Below are 14,106 nucleotides of genomic sequence, written 5' to 3' on the forward strand. Positions count from 1 at the left end.
TGTCTAACACTATTTTGTCCCCATACCACAATCCCTTTCTTAATGCATTTGCTTTCACTCTCTGTAGTGCTCGATAATGTAGGGGACCTGGAAAAATCACCTGAATGGACAAAGAGAGTATACCTAGAATCCTTGCCAAATCTCTCAAAGTCATGCACTCTTTCTTCTGAGCCCTCAGCACTTCCTTCTTTATCATCTGAACTTTCTTCTTCGGCAACCTCAAAACCTCCTCCTGTATATCTATTGTGAAACCAAGAAAATCGAAACTCAACTGACTTGTTAATTCCTCTGCATCCTGCGACATCAACAATATGTCGTACAGATAAACAATTAACCTGAAACCTCTTTCCCTGAAAAAGGCCACAACTACTCTCATTAACTTGGTAAAACACCACGGGCGGAAGACAGCCCAAAAGGGAGGCAAAGGAATTGGTACAGCTGTCCTCTCCATCTGAACTGAAGATATTTCTGGCTGCACTCCTTCATTGGAACAGTGAAATATGCATCCTTTAAATCCAATTTCACCAACCAATCCCCTGATTGCAACATGTCTCAGAAGGTGAATCCCTTCCATCTTGAAATGTCTGTAAACTAATGAATGGTTCAGACCTCTTAAATGTATCACAGGTCTCCATCCTTTCTCTTTCTTTTCCACCAAGAAAATATTGCTCACGTAAACTTTTAAGTCGTCTTCTATCATACAAATCGCCTCCTTCTCCAACATCTCTTTTACTTCTAAATCTACAATATCCATCTTTTCTTTGCAAAAAACTAACTCTTTTGTCTCTGTACTCTGAACGGGTTCTTTTACGAAATCTATTTTGAATCCCAGAACCACATTTATAATCCACTGATCCTTTTTACTCCTCTTCCATGCCTCTAAAAAATACCTCAAACGACCTCCTACTTTTCCGAGGGAAGAACCAGAAATTGTCAGCATACTCAGCCTTTGTTCCCTGATTTGACTGACTTCTTCCTCTTCCCCCTCTATATCTTTGGTATCTTCCTCTTTGAGGAAAAAACTTCAAGGATCCTTGGAAACCCCTTCCTGATCCTCTATTTGAATAGTTATATTGTGAAAAGAAGTGGGACCTTTGAATTCCTTGGCCGGCATACGGTCCCCGTCTACCGGCCCTTCCAAAAACACCAAACACTTTTTTCATATTAGTCTGTGCTCTATCAAGCGCAGTAAAAGTTGCCACATGTTTGCCTAAACTCTTAACAAAACCATCGCCGAACAACAATCCTTTTGCATCCTCACAATGCTCCTTGATTGCCAAGTCGCCTAACTTTGGACTTATCTCAAAGAGAACTTTTTTTCTTCTCTCTGCCATTAATCCTGAGTTTGCATTCCCTAACAACACCATAGCTCTCTGACTCCAACCACGTAATAAGTTAACATCCACATTGTCTCCGTTTAAATAAGCTTCTTCAGTCATATCTAAAATCTTCCCTAAAGGACCTAAAACGTCGAGTAATCGATCCTGACATAACTTCAAAGATCATTCTTACCCCTTCCTAGGATCCTTTCCCAACTTAAAGAGATACGATATTAAATCAGGATCTAGATTTGGGGTTTGGCATACCTTGTAGTCAATTTGCGGTCTCGAGCATTCTGCCCTCAAAACACTCCTCACCTCTCTATCCAGAGGTTTTCTTATCCAGTGTTTCATGAACTTGGGAACATGCTCATGTGGCCACCAGTCCGCACTTCTTGGATGTCTTATTTCATATGGATTGAACATTTCTCCATCTAAAGGAACCTTTATAACAACTTTTGAAGTTGATGGATGGTCATCTTTAATATCATCGTTCAGATCATCATCATGATGTACATCTAGAACAAATTCATCCTTAAACTTATTGTCTCCTGCTTCATCTCTGTCATCCACATCCATATTATACTCATGATCTGAGTCGTCTTTTGTGCCGCTACGGACACCTTTCTCTTGCGTACCGCCAAGGGTACCACTCTTTCTCTTGGCGTTCAAACCCTCTTTCCCATCCTTATTCATATGTTTAGTCTTTCTAACTTTTTAAAAACCTTTTTTCTCCTTAACAACTTCCTCCTCATCCGAGCAGGACCAAAAATCTTCATCTGATCTATTCTCTTTCCTTTTCCTATCCATTACAATTTGAATTACCTCCCTCATTGAACTTTTCACCTCAGACTGAATCAATCTCCTGAGGTTCTCTTCACTTACTCTCCCTTCGACCACATTTACATTCTGTGAAACACTAACCTCCTCTGAATCCATCTTCCAAACAACTAAAATCTCCTTTACCGCTACGCCTAAACAAACACACCAATAAGCCAACAGCTGATTCCAACTCTCCTCCGATAACCTATTCCTCGTTTCTTTTTTTTTTATTCAGCTACACGCGATCAAAATTACACATTCTTCCTTCATTAACATTGTATTTTACCCAATCCAATATGGCCGCCAATCTCTCGCGAGATTTCGGCGGACAATAGCCTTTCCAAACTCTTCCGTGACTCATACACGCTCCTGCGTGAATACTTCTATTCCGTTTACTCCTCAACGGAAAGGCAAGGCAGCGCGCGCTTCAACTAAACTCCTCGCGCCAACCGCTAACGATTACCTCCTCGTGAAATTCTTAAACACCGCAACGTTAAAGGTAAGGTTGTGCGCGCCAGCAATTTAACTTCTCGCGCCAACCCATTTAAACAATTCCAACCTTTGCGCGATATTCCGAATGCCTCGCGTCTCCTATAAATCAAAACGCGATGATATTACTTCACACGGACACATTACTTTAAATTAAGACTCCTAAATAAATCTTTCCTAACTCACACACAAATGTGTTTCTAATCCTTTGCACATTTGTCATTAAATAAATTCTTACACCAAACATACTTTTAAATACACACCATTTACATTCAATCCATTCCGCTTCTGAAGAAGCTAAACAACAGTCTCCTTTCATCTCAAAACACACAATCAATATTTAATTATTATTCTGATAATAAAATGCCAACTTATCTGTTCAGGAGCAGCATTTAAAAGAGGATGAGCATTCTGTGCAGGAGGCATTTATTGGACTATGAGTGGTTCTAATTCTGGATTGTTTGTAATTTGTGTTCTTTAACCCCTTCAGTGCCCAGTCCTTTCCCGCCCTGTGCCGGGCGTTGCATTAGCGGGCGGGGTTCATGACGAGATAGTCTTGTCATGGGCACAGCGCAACCGTGCTCCATGACGAGACTATCTCGTCATGGGCACTGAAGAGGTTAAATGAGCTGTTCAGGAGTGGCATTAAAAGAATGTATGCATAATGTTAGCCTCCTGTCTTGTAATGAAATCCGATGCAATGATACCACTGTTAAGAGAGTCAATGTATATGTAACCTGAGCGTGACTCAAATACAGGGAGACTCCGATGCAGTGATACGACTGTTAAGAGAATCAATGTATATGTAACCAGAGCGTGTCTCTAGTACTGGGAGAATCTGATGCAATGCCACCACTGTCAAGAGAATCAATGTATATGTATCCTCCAATCCTGCTGAAATGCATCCACCTCCTCCGCTAAAGGATCCGGCCTCCAACTGTAATAACGGTCCAGCTGAAAAGTCAGCCTCCATGCAAACAGGTCCACTTCCAATGGACCCCAAATTCGATTAATTCTCCTGAAAATCTGAACATTCAATTTCCAGTCGCTGTAATCCCTCAGATACCTTGAACTTGCACTGACCTGGAAAATATCCCGCCTGCAAACCAATTCTCTCTTCTTTACAAAAACACCAGATCTCCTTCGCCAACTGGGACAGGTTCCTCGATCTTCTTCCACCCAAACGATTTATGTACCGCACCGCAGATCTTTAACAAGACATTGAAAATCCTCAACTTTTTTCCAAAGCTCTTCAGCCCATAAAGGCCTGCCATCATCTCCAAACCATTTATGTGCACTGTACTTTCCTCCAAAGACCATCTTCCACCTGTCTCCTGACCTTTCAGATATGCTCCCCAACCATAAAGGCTTGCATCCGTCTCTAACACAAAATCCGGACAAATCCAGAAAATCGCAAGACCATTCCATGCCTCCAGATTTTCTAACCACCAAACCAACTCCTCCCGAGCCTCCTCTGAAATTATTACCTGATCTCCATACCATAAACCTCTCCTAAGAGCATCTGCCTTCAACCGTTGCAAAGCTCTGTAATGAAGAGGCCCTGGGAAAACAGCCTGAATTGAGGAAGAAAACAAACCAATCACACTTGCCAAAGATCTCAAAACCACTCTCTTCCCTCCTTAAGAAACTTTTCACTTCCGACTTTATCTCCTTCACCTTCCTCTCTGGTAAACTTAAAGACTTCTCCACAGTGTCTACTTCGAAACCTAAAAACTCCACTTGTTGAGTTGGTTCCATAACAGACTTCTCCTTGTTTACCATGAAGCCCAAACTCACTAAATCCTGACCCTGAGACATTATCAGAAAATCGTCTAGATACATGATCATTCTCACTCCTCTCTCCCTGAGAAACTCCGCCACTGGCCTCAACACCTTGGTGAAACACCATGGAGCCGATGCCAGACCAAACGGAAGAGAAGTAAATTGATACAACTGATCCATCCACCTGAATTGCAAAAACTTTCGACTTCCTTCTGCTATCGGAATTGTGAAATAAGCGTCCTTCAAATCCAGTTTTACCATCCAATCGTTCTCCTGCAAAATATCTCTCAACAGATGGATACCCTCCATCTTGAAATGCCTGTAAACCACATAATGGTTTAATCCTCTCAAATTTATTACTGGTCTCCAACCCTTTCCTTTCTTTTCCACAAAAAAGATAGTACTTACAAAACCCTTTTGATCCTCTGAAACCTTCCCTATTGCACCTTTTTGCAACATCTCTAAAACCTCTGATCCTACAACTTCCTGGAACTCTCTTTTGAATACCAATTGACTTGGTTCTTTCGACTGAACTGGGTAATCCACTAGTTCCAAAGCAAAACCCTTTACAGTATCTAAAACCCAGCTGTCTCCTGTAATCATTCGCCAATTTTCCACGAAAAATCTCAATCTTCCCCTACCCCTTCTGGGGAAGAACCAGAAAAAGTCCTCATACTTACCATTTGTTCCTTGAGCAAACTGCGCTCTCCCTCTTGGATGCCGACCTCTGCCAGCCGCTCTCTCTCTTTGGGGAAAAAATCCCGTTGCGGACTGAAATCCCCTGAAAGCGGCTCTTCCGCCTGATTGATATTGCGTCCTTGATGAAGCACCGCCAGGGAAACGGGCTCTTGCCCCAGCCCTCTCAAAAACACCTCTCCCAAAGACTCTTCTAAGGGACGACTGTGCTTTAACTAAGCTGGTGAAGGTATTCACGTATTTGCCAACCCCCTTCACCATACTCTCACCAAAGAGATAACCTTTTGGATCATCCGTAGGCTCTTTCTTAGAGAAGTCCCCCAGCTTAGGACTAATCCTCATTAATACTGATTTTCTTCTTTCAGACGGTATGGCTGCGTTAGCATTACCTAACATACAAATTGCCCTCTGCGACCATCCTTTCAATAAATCAACATCCACATTAACCTTTTTCATTTTGGCCTCTTCCGCCATGTCAACAATTCTTGCCACAGGCCCCAAAACATCGAGTAACCTGTCTTGGCACTGTTTCAAAGCCTTCTCAAGACCCTTCCGCGGGTCCCGACCCATTTTAAATAAAAAACGTATTAAGTCTGGGTCCAGCTCAGGTGTTAAACAACACTTTCCCTCTATCACAGGTCTAGAACACTCTGCCTTTAGCACCGCCCTGGCTTCCTTTTCCAGAGGCCTCCTAATCCAAAATTTTATAAACTCAGCAACGTGTGGCAAAGGCCACCAATCTGCACTTCTAGGATGCCTTATAAGGTCGGGACTAAACATATCCTCACCCTGAGGATCTTTCACCAAACCTTTCTCTTTTCTTTCTTTCTCTACTTTGTCTTTGTCCATGTCCCAACCGTCATCAAAATAGTCATCCAGGATGAACTCGTCCTCATCATCTTCACTTCCTTTTTCCGAGCTATCATCAAATGATACATTTACATCTTTTGTGCCGCTAAGGACACCATTATTTGCAACGCGGTGGACACCTTCATCCCTTGTGGCGCTAGGCTCACCACTTCCTCTCTTTAACAACCTTATTCCCACTTCTACATTTTTAACTTTCCTTGCTCTTTTGCCTTTAAGTTTATTCTCACCTTCTTCCTCCTCCTCAAAACTCCAATACTCATCCTCTGAGTTTTCTTCAACTCTCCTCTTTCAGTTCATAACACTTCTCAGAACACCCTTCATTGAGCTCTTTATCTCTTGCAGTATTTTCCTAAACTCTGCTTCACTCGAAATAGAGCTCTGTGCAACATCAGCTGACTCCATTGTTACTCAGCAAGTGCACACCTAATAATTCAAAAATATGCTTAATATAATCTGACAAATAATAATTTTTCCTTGTATTCTCAAAAACTAAACAACCGCTAACGTTAAACCTTCAAACAGCCGATCCTGACAGAAATAACTGTCAAAGCGCGAGCGCTCGGCAAACACGCAAGCGCTCTAGTATTCCACCAATATGGCCGCCTTGCGTCTCCATGTACAAAGCGTGATGACGCAACGCGGCCTTCCGATACCTTTCTCGATCGGAACTTTGGACGCCGCGAGCTGCAAAGATCGCGCTCGTGAGACCTACATTCAAAAGAACGGTAAAACACTTAATCTTACCGTTTTTTAATGCATTGCCTAAATATAATAATACAACCTATCCACTATAACGATACCTACCTCACAAGGACATCCATTGTAACCCATAAATTGGGTTAACAAAAAAATACTCCTACTTCAACCTAATGACAATCAACCATCAATACTCCCACATACAGCGTTTTATCTTAAAAAACGATCTTTAAATCATAAATAATACTCCAACTGTCATCCTGCTCACACACAGCATACTTATCTGCAAGGAGCAGCGAATAAAAGAGGAAGATGGCTGCTGTGTATTGGATTATATAATGTTGAATGTTCTAGAGTTTTTGAGTTTTGTGATGTAATACTTTGAAGTGCTGCAAGGAGTAGTGCAATAAAAGTATTTATGCATAATGCTAGCCTCCGGTCTTGCCATGAAATCAATGTATATGTAACTTGAGCGCGAGTCAAATGCAGGGAGAATCTGATGCAATGACACCACTGTTAATAGAATCAGTGTATATATAACCTGAGCGTCACTCACATGCAGGGAGAATCCGATGCAGCGATGCCACTGTTAATAGAATCTGATGCAATGACACCACTGTTAATAGAATCTGATGCAATGACACCACTGTTAAGAGAATCAATGTATATGTAACCTGAGCGTGTCTCAAATACAGGGAGAATCTGATGCAATGACACCACTGTTAAGAGAATCAACGTATATGTAACCCGAGCATGACGCAAACATAGGGAGAATCCGATTTAATGACACCACCTTGAAAAGAATCAATATATATGTAACCTGAGCGTGACTCAAATACAGGGAGAATCCGATGCAATGACATCACTGTTAAGAGAATCGATGTATATGTCACCTGAGCGTCACTCAAATACATGGAGAATCTGATGCAATGACACCACTGTTAAGAGAATCAATGTATATGTAACCAGAGCGTATCTCAAATACATGGAGAATCCGATGCAATGACACCACTGTTAAGAGAATCAATGTATATGTAATCTGAGCGCGACTCAAATACAGGGAGAATCTGATGCAATGATACCACTGTTAAGAGAATCAATGTATATTTAACCCGAGCGTGACGCAAATATGGGGAGAATCCGATTTAATGACACCACCTTAAAAAGAATCAATGTATATGTAACCTGAGCGTGACTCACATGCAGGGAGAATCCGATGCAGCGATGCCACTGTTAAGAGAATGTAATGCAAAAACACCACAGTTGAGAGAATCAATGTATATGTAACCTGAGCTTGACTCAAATACAGGGAGAATGGCGATTCTCCAATTATTATGCAGAGAGAATCTTGATTTCATTAAATACATATGGAGGCTAACATTATGCAAATACTTTTATTTGCTGCCCAACATGCAGCCCTTTAAAGAATGTAAATACATCACAATGAATAGAACAATCACAACATAACTAGTAGCCAATGTATACTCCAGTCTTCCTCTTGGGCTGCGATGACACTGGCGTAAAATGAGGAGAAACAGTTATTCTTAAGCGTTGTTATCAGAGGGAATAAATCAGAAATACACTGTATAGTGAATGAAGTATGAACAGGTGAAACATAATATGACAAAGAGAAATACATCAGAAATTCATATCGCTATATTAGATTTCATATTATATTAAAGATGTACAAAAAAAGAAACCCAAACCTCTCAGGGAGAGGAGGGTGGGATAATGTTAGCCTCCGTATGTCTTTAATGAAATCAGGATTCTAGAGAGATATACACCAGCTTTGTGCATAATCAGACGTACCCACCGGGCTAATGTGGCTGAAGAGGCAGGTCTAAAAGGTTTAACATAAGACAAGAGAAGTTGATCGCTGTTAACGGGTCTAAATGTAGAAATTTTATTGTCATAACATTTCATACAGTTTACAACACAGAGTTTTTCACATTCATGAAAAAAAGGATAAAAGACAGATTCTGACATTGTTTTAGTTCTTCTCTAGATGTCAAAGTGAACACCTTCAGACGAATAAAATCTATTGGAAAGTTCCAAAGCTTTAATGTCTGATACTCTTCTAAAGGAAATCAGACACAAAAGTGTCACCAATTTCATGGAGATTCTTCTAAGAGAAAGTAGATTGCTGGTAGGCCATGAAAGAAATAAATTAAAGATGAGGTTAACATCCCAAAGGGATTCGTAACGGGCTTTAGGAGGTCTACTCAATCTAATACCTTTCATAACTCTCTTGATTAAAGGGTTGCTCCCAATAGAGAGATTATTGATCAACAAGTGTCCTGAAGAAATTGCTGATCTGTAGCAATTGATCGTTCTATAGGAGAGGCCTGAATCAAAAAGACAAGCAAGGTAGTTGGCTATCTGCTGTAAAGAGGCTTGTACGGGATCCATATACCTTTCCAAGCACCAGCAAGACCACTTTCTCCATACACCTGAATACCTCTTCCTAGTTCCAGGTGCCCATGAGTCTTCAAAAAGGCTCTTAGCTTCACCTGAAAGTTCAGAATATCTTCCTGAATTCCTGATATCTTCCAGACAAGAAGGTTCAATTTCCCTTCTAGAATCAAAGGATGTTCTTCTCCGTCTGGGCCCTGGAGGAGGCCTAGTGATGATGGGATTAAGCGTGGAAAGTCCACTGCCAACTCCATAACTCCTGGGAACCAAACTTGGAATTTCCAAAAGGGTGTTATGAGGATGATTGAGCAACGCTCGAGTCTTACTTTCCATAACAATCTCTGGATCATTGAGAAGGGGGGAAAAGCGTAAGCTTTTATTCCGGTCCAGGATTGGAGAAAGGCATCTACCCCTGATGCATTGGGGTTCGGTGTCCAGCTGAAATAAGTCTGAATTTGATGGGTTAATCTGCTGGCAAAAAGATCTATCTGGAAGGGACCCCATAATTCTTGAATCAATGAGAAAATCTCTGGATTCAATTTCCAATCGCTGGAATCGTGGAGATAACGGGAATTCCAGTCTGCTCTCAGATTCTGAATTCCGGGGATGAATTCTGCTCTGAGAATAAACTTGTGATCCCAGCAAAAATACCAGATCCGTTTGGCAATATCGGAAAGATTCTTAGATCGCGGACCCCCCAGGCGATTTATGTAAGAGACGGCAGAAAAATTGTCTAAATGGATTAAGGTATTGGAATTCTTTAGAAGTTCTTTGAAGCTCATAAGTGCATTCAGAGCTGCTCACATTTCCAGAGAGTTTATGTGAAGGGATTGTTCCAGTAAGGACCACCTCCCTCCTGTCTCTAAATTGTTTAGGCGAGCACCCCATCCCCGAGTGCTCGCGTCCGATTCTAGACTGAAGTCTGGAACATTTCCAAAAATAGCTTTTCCGTTCCAGGCTTGAAGGTTTTTTAACCACCAATGAAGATCTTCTCGAGCGTCCTCCGAGAGGGGAACTGAGTCTTCGTACCAAAGACCTTTCCTTAAGGCTAGAGCTTTTAGTCTTTGTAAACCTCTGTAATGGAGAGGACCGGGTGAAATAGCTTGGATGGAGGAGGAAAGAAGACCTAGAACCCTGGCTAGGTCTTTGAGGTGGATTAAATCTTTCGAAAGGATAAAGGAAATATATTTATTTATTTTTGTAACCTTTTTCTGTGGAAGTATTAAAGTTGAAAGAATGGTATTTACTTGAAAACCAAGGAATTCTAACTCCTGTGTAGGGGTCATGATGGATTTCTCTAAATTTACGATGAAGCCCAGGTTCTGAAGAAGGTCTATTGTCATTTTTAGATGTTCATGGATAGTCAAAAGGTCTTGGGACATAATGAGGATGTCGTCTAGGTAAATTATCAGGCAAACTCCTCTCTCTCTGAGATAAGAGGCCACTGGTCGTAGGACCTTCGTGAAGCACCAAGGTGCTGAGGAAAGTCCGAAGGGGAGACACTGGAACTGATAAAGAGTCCCTTTCCATGTAAAACGGAGGTACTTGCGAAATTCCTCGTCCATGGGTATCGTAAAATATGCGTCCTTGAGGTCTAGTTTTACTAGCCAGTCCTTTGCTTGTAAAATGTCTCTTAATAGATGAATACCTTCCATCTTGAAGTGTCTGTATGTTAGAAAGTTGTTCAAATATTTTAGATTTATAACTGGACGCCAACCTTTGTCTTTTTTTTTAACTAGAAATATGGTACTTATGAAACTTTTCTGAATCTCTGCTAGAGGAATCTTTATAATGGCTCCCTTTTCTAACATTTGAGAAATCTCCAAATCTATAAGTTTTGTGTTCTCCATGTCTAAGGTCATTTCTCTTGGGATTTTTTCCTGAAAAGGTATTTCCCAAAAATCTATTTTGAACCCAACTATTGTTTCTAATACCCAAGGGTCTTGAGTAATTTGTGTCCAATTGTGGGCAAAGTGTCTCAATCTTCCAGCCACCTTTAAGGGGAAAGAAGATTTCTGACTTACCTTGGTAATTTTGATTGGTGGATCTGGGTCTGCCACCCCTGGATCTTGAGCCCCTTCCTCTTGTGGGGTAAAAATTTGAGTATGAGCGGTAGCCTCTATTGGAGCGGAAAGAGCCTCTTTCGTCATGGGGATAGAAATGAGACCTGTAGAAACCTCGGCTGATAGACTGTCCCATCCTATCAGCCCTTTCAAAAATTGCGCGTCCACCAAAAACTCTTCGCATGTTAGATTGCGCTCTACTAAATGCGTTAAAAGTGGATACGTACTTTCCAAGAGAATGGACGAAATTTTCCCCAAACAAAAACCCTTTAGCACCGCACATGTCTTCTTTGGTAGAAAGATCTGCGAGCTTGGGATTCATTCTTAATAGGATAGCCTTTCTGCGTTCGGTAATGAGGTTAGAATTAGCGTTACCAACAAAGCATATTGCTCGTTGGGACCAACCTCTTAATAGTTCAATATCTATAGGGGTATTATTGATCCTAGCCTCCTCGGTCATATCAAGAATCTTTGTTAATGGGCCAAGAACGTCAAGTAGTTTGTCCTGGCACTGTTTGAGGCATTTTTCTATTCCTTTCCTAGGCTCCCTTCCGAATTTAACTACGAATGAGATGATCTCGGGGTCCAAATTAGGAGTGTTGCAAATCTTGTCCTCCGAGGAGGGGCGAGGATACTCGTTTCGCATGAGATTGCGTGTATCTCTATCTAAGGGTTTCCTTACTCTCTGGAAAAGGTATTTCCCGACGTGGTCCATTGGCCACCATTCAGAACTGCGGGGGTGGCGTATAGAGTTTGGATTAAATATTTCCCCACCGAGGAGGTCTTTAACAATACATGATGAGGTGGATGGTTTATCAATATCCTCATCCAGATCCTCCATGTTGTCCTGGGGATCGAAAATGAATTCATCCATAATTTGATCCTCGTAAATTGGGGATTCAGGATCGTCATATAATTTGTTTGTACCGTAAAGGTTACCTTGATTTATCATGTCACTATGGACAACTCTTCTCTCTTTTGTGCTGCTGTGAGCACCTAGATCTGTTGTAGCGCGAGGGCTACCAATATCAAATGCTCAGGTAGGTGCCTCATTCATATGTTTCCTTTTTTGCGTAACTTTCCCTCTTTTTCTAGGGTCTGATATAGATGGGGAGTCTCCATCCGAGAGAGAGAAATACATTTCCTCACTGGGAGACGTCCTCTTTCTTTTAGTTAGTGCAGCATCAACCGCTTCTCTGAGAGAAGACTTCAGTTCTTCCCCAATAAATCTTTTTAAGTTCTCATCCATGAGTTCTTTAGGGGGTTGTGTTGGGTTATTATTATCATTGGTCATTATAATATTATAAATAAATATATATCAAAGTAAAAGATCCTTTGTAAGGATTACTTACAGTGAGTAATCTCCTCGTTGAGATCTGTTTCTTTAAAATTCTCTATAAATATAACTTTTCAATCGTTTGGAAGAAACGCTTTCAATAGAGAATAATTTAGTGCATGGTAGTAATAAATTTGGCCAGAAGGTGGCGCACGCGGTTAAAAAAAAAAAAACAATCTTTAAGAGGTTCCGATTATTTTAAGAAACTCCGTTTTTGTTGATGAGGCTCTGGCTCGCAAGGGTTACCGTTACGATCCTCGTAACTAAGGTAACCGTAAGCAGAGCCGGAGGGGAAATGACGAATTAGCAGGCACGCTCCCGCGTCTCCCAACAGGTTGCTAAGAGACGCGGGAGTCGAATACCAACACCGGAGCCTGAAGTGCCGGTAAACATTTCTTTTAAGTAGATTGAATTAGTGCGTCGCGTGAATTGTTTTTCATTAGAATTGAAGCGAACAGCGCGCAGGGTGTTCATTCGTATCTGGCGGTCAAATTCATTAATTTATTACTCACTTCGTTAATTTGGAAGATGCCAGGATCGCGAAGCGATCGTTGCTCGTGCTTGATTAAACGTCGTTCCCTGCAATAAATTGGACAAGGGGAAAGTTTCTGAAAAGAAAGGTTTGGTTAAAAAACAAATGGCAAATCAACGCTTTGAAATAACCATTAGTACAACAGTACAAGTTAAAAGAGAGGTCAGAAACTCCCTAGACATGATGGCTTAAAGTATTAAAAACCATTAAATAATTATCAATTCAAGTAATCATATCTAGACAAGAAAGTTAAGAACCATAAATGGAGAGAGTACTTAGCTGTGTCAGAGCAGCGAACAAAAGAGGAAGACTAGAGTATACATTGACTACTAGTTATGTTGTGAATGTTCTATTCATTGTGATGTATTTACATTCTTTAAAGGGCTGCATGTTGGGCAGCAAATAAAAGTGTTTGCATAATGGTAGCCTCCGGTCTGATGCAATTATACCACTGTTAATAGAATCAATGTATATGTAACCTGAAATGCATGGAGATTCAGATGCATCGATACCACTGTTAAGAGAATCAATGTATATGTAACCTGAGAGTGATCCAAATACAGGGAGAATCAGATGCAAGGATTTTTTTAGAGTTTTATATAGCGCGAACCAGACCCAGAGTAGGGTAACAGAGCACTTTACATGGTGATCAGGGTACAGGTAACGCAATTAGTATCAACATAGCATACATAAAAATAAGATCAACAAATACAAAGTAACAGCATATTATAACAGAGATCGTCAAGATCAATATAGTCAAGTTAGAGGAAATAAGCTGGCATGGTGTTGTGCAGACTTTAGGGGAGGAGTTTGCTCATCGAGAATGATTTTGCTTCCTTTTTGAAGAGGGGTCTTGAGGTGATTTTTCTGATGGATGGTGGAAGTGAGTTCCAGATTCTTGGCGCTGCACCTGAAAAAGCTCTGTTGGAGGTTTTAGTCTTGTTGAAACGTGCGGGTTTCAGGAGTAGATTATCTGCACTCCTAGAGTGTCTGTTTCCTACCGATAGAGTATGTTTTTGAGCTAGGTATTGGGGGGTGTTGTGGTGTAACGCCTTGTGTGTGATGCAAGCCATCTTTAGTTGAATACGA

This window comes from Triturus cristatus, chromosome 8 (genome assembly GCF_964204655.1).
Source record: "Triturus cristatus chromosome 8, aTriCri1.1, whole genome shotgun sequence".
Classification (NCBI taxonomy): domain Eukaryota; kingdom Metazoa; phylum Chordata; class Amphibia; order Caudata; family Salamandridae; genus Triturus; species Triturus cristatus.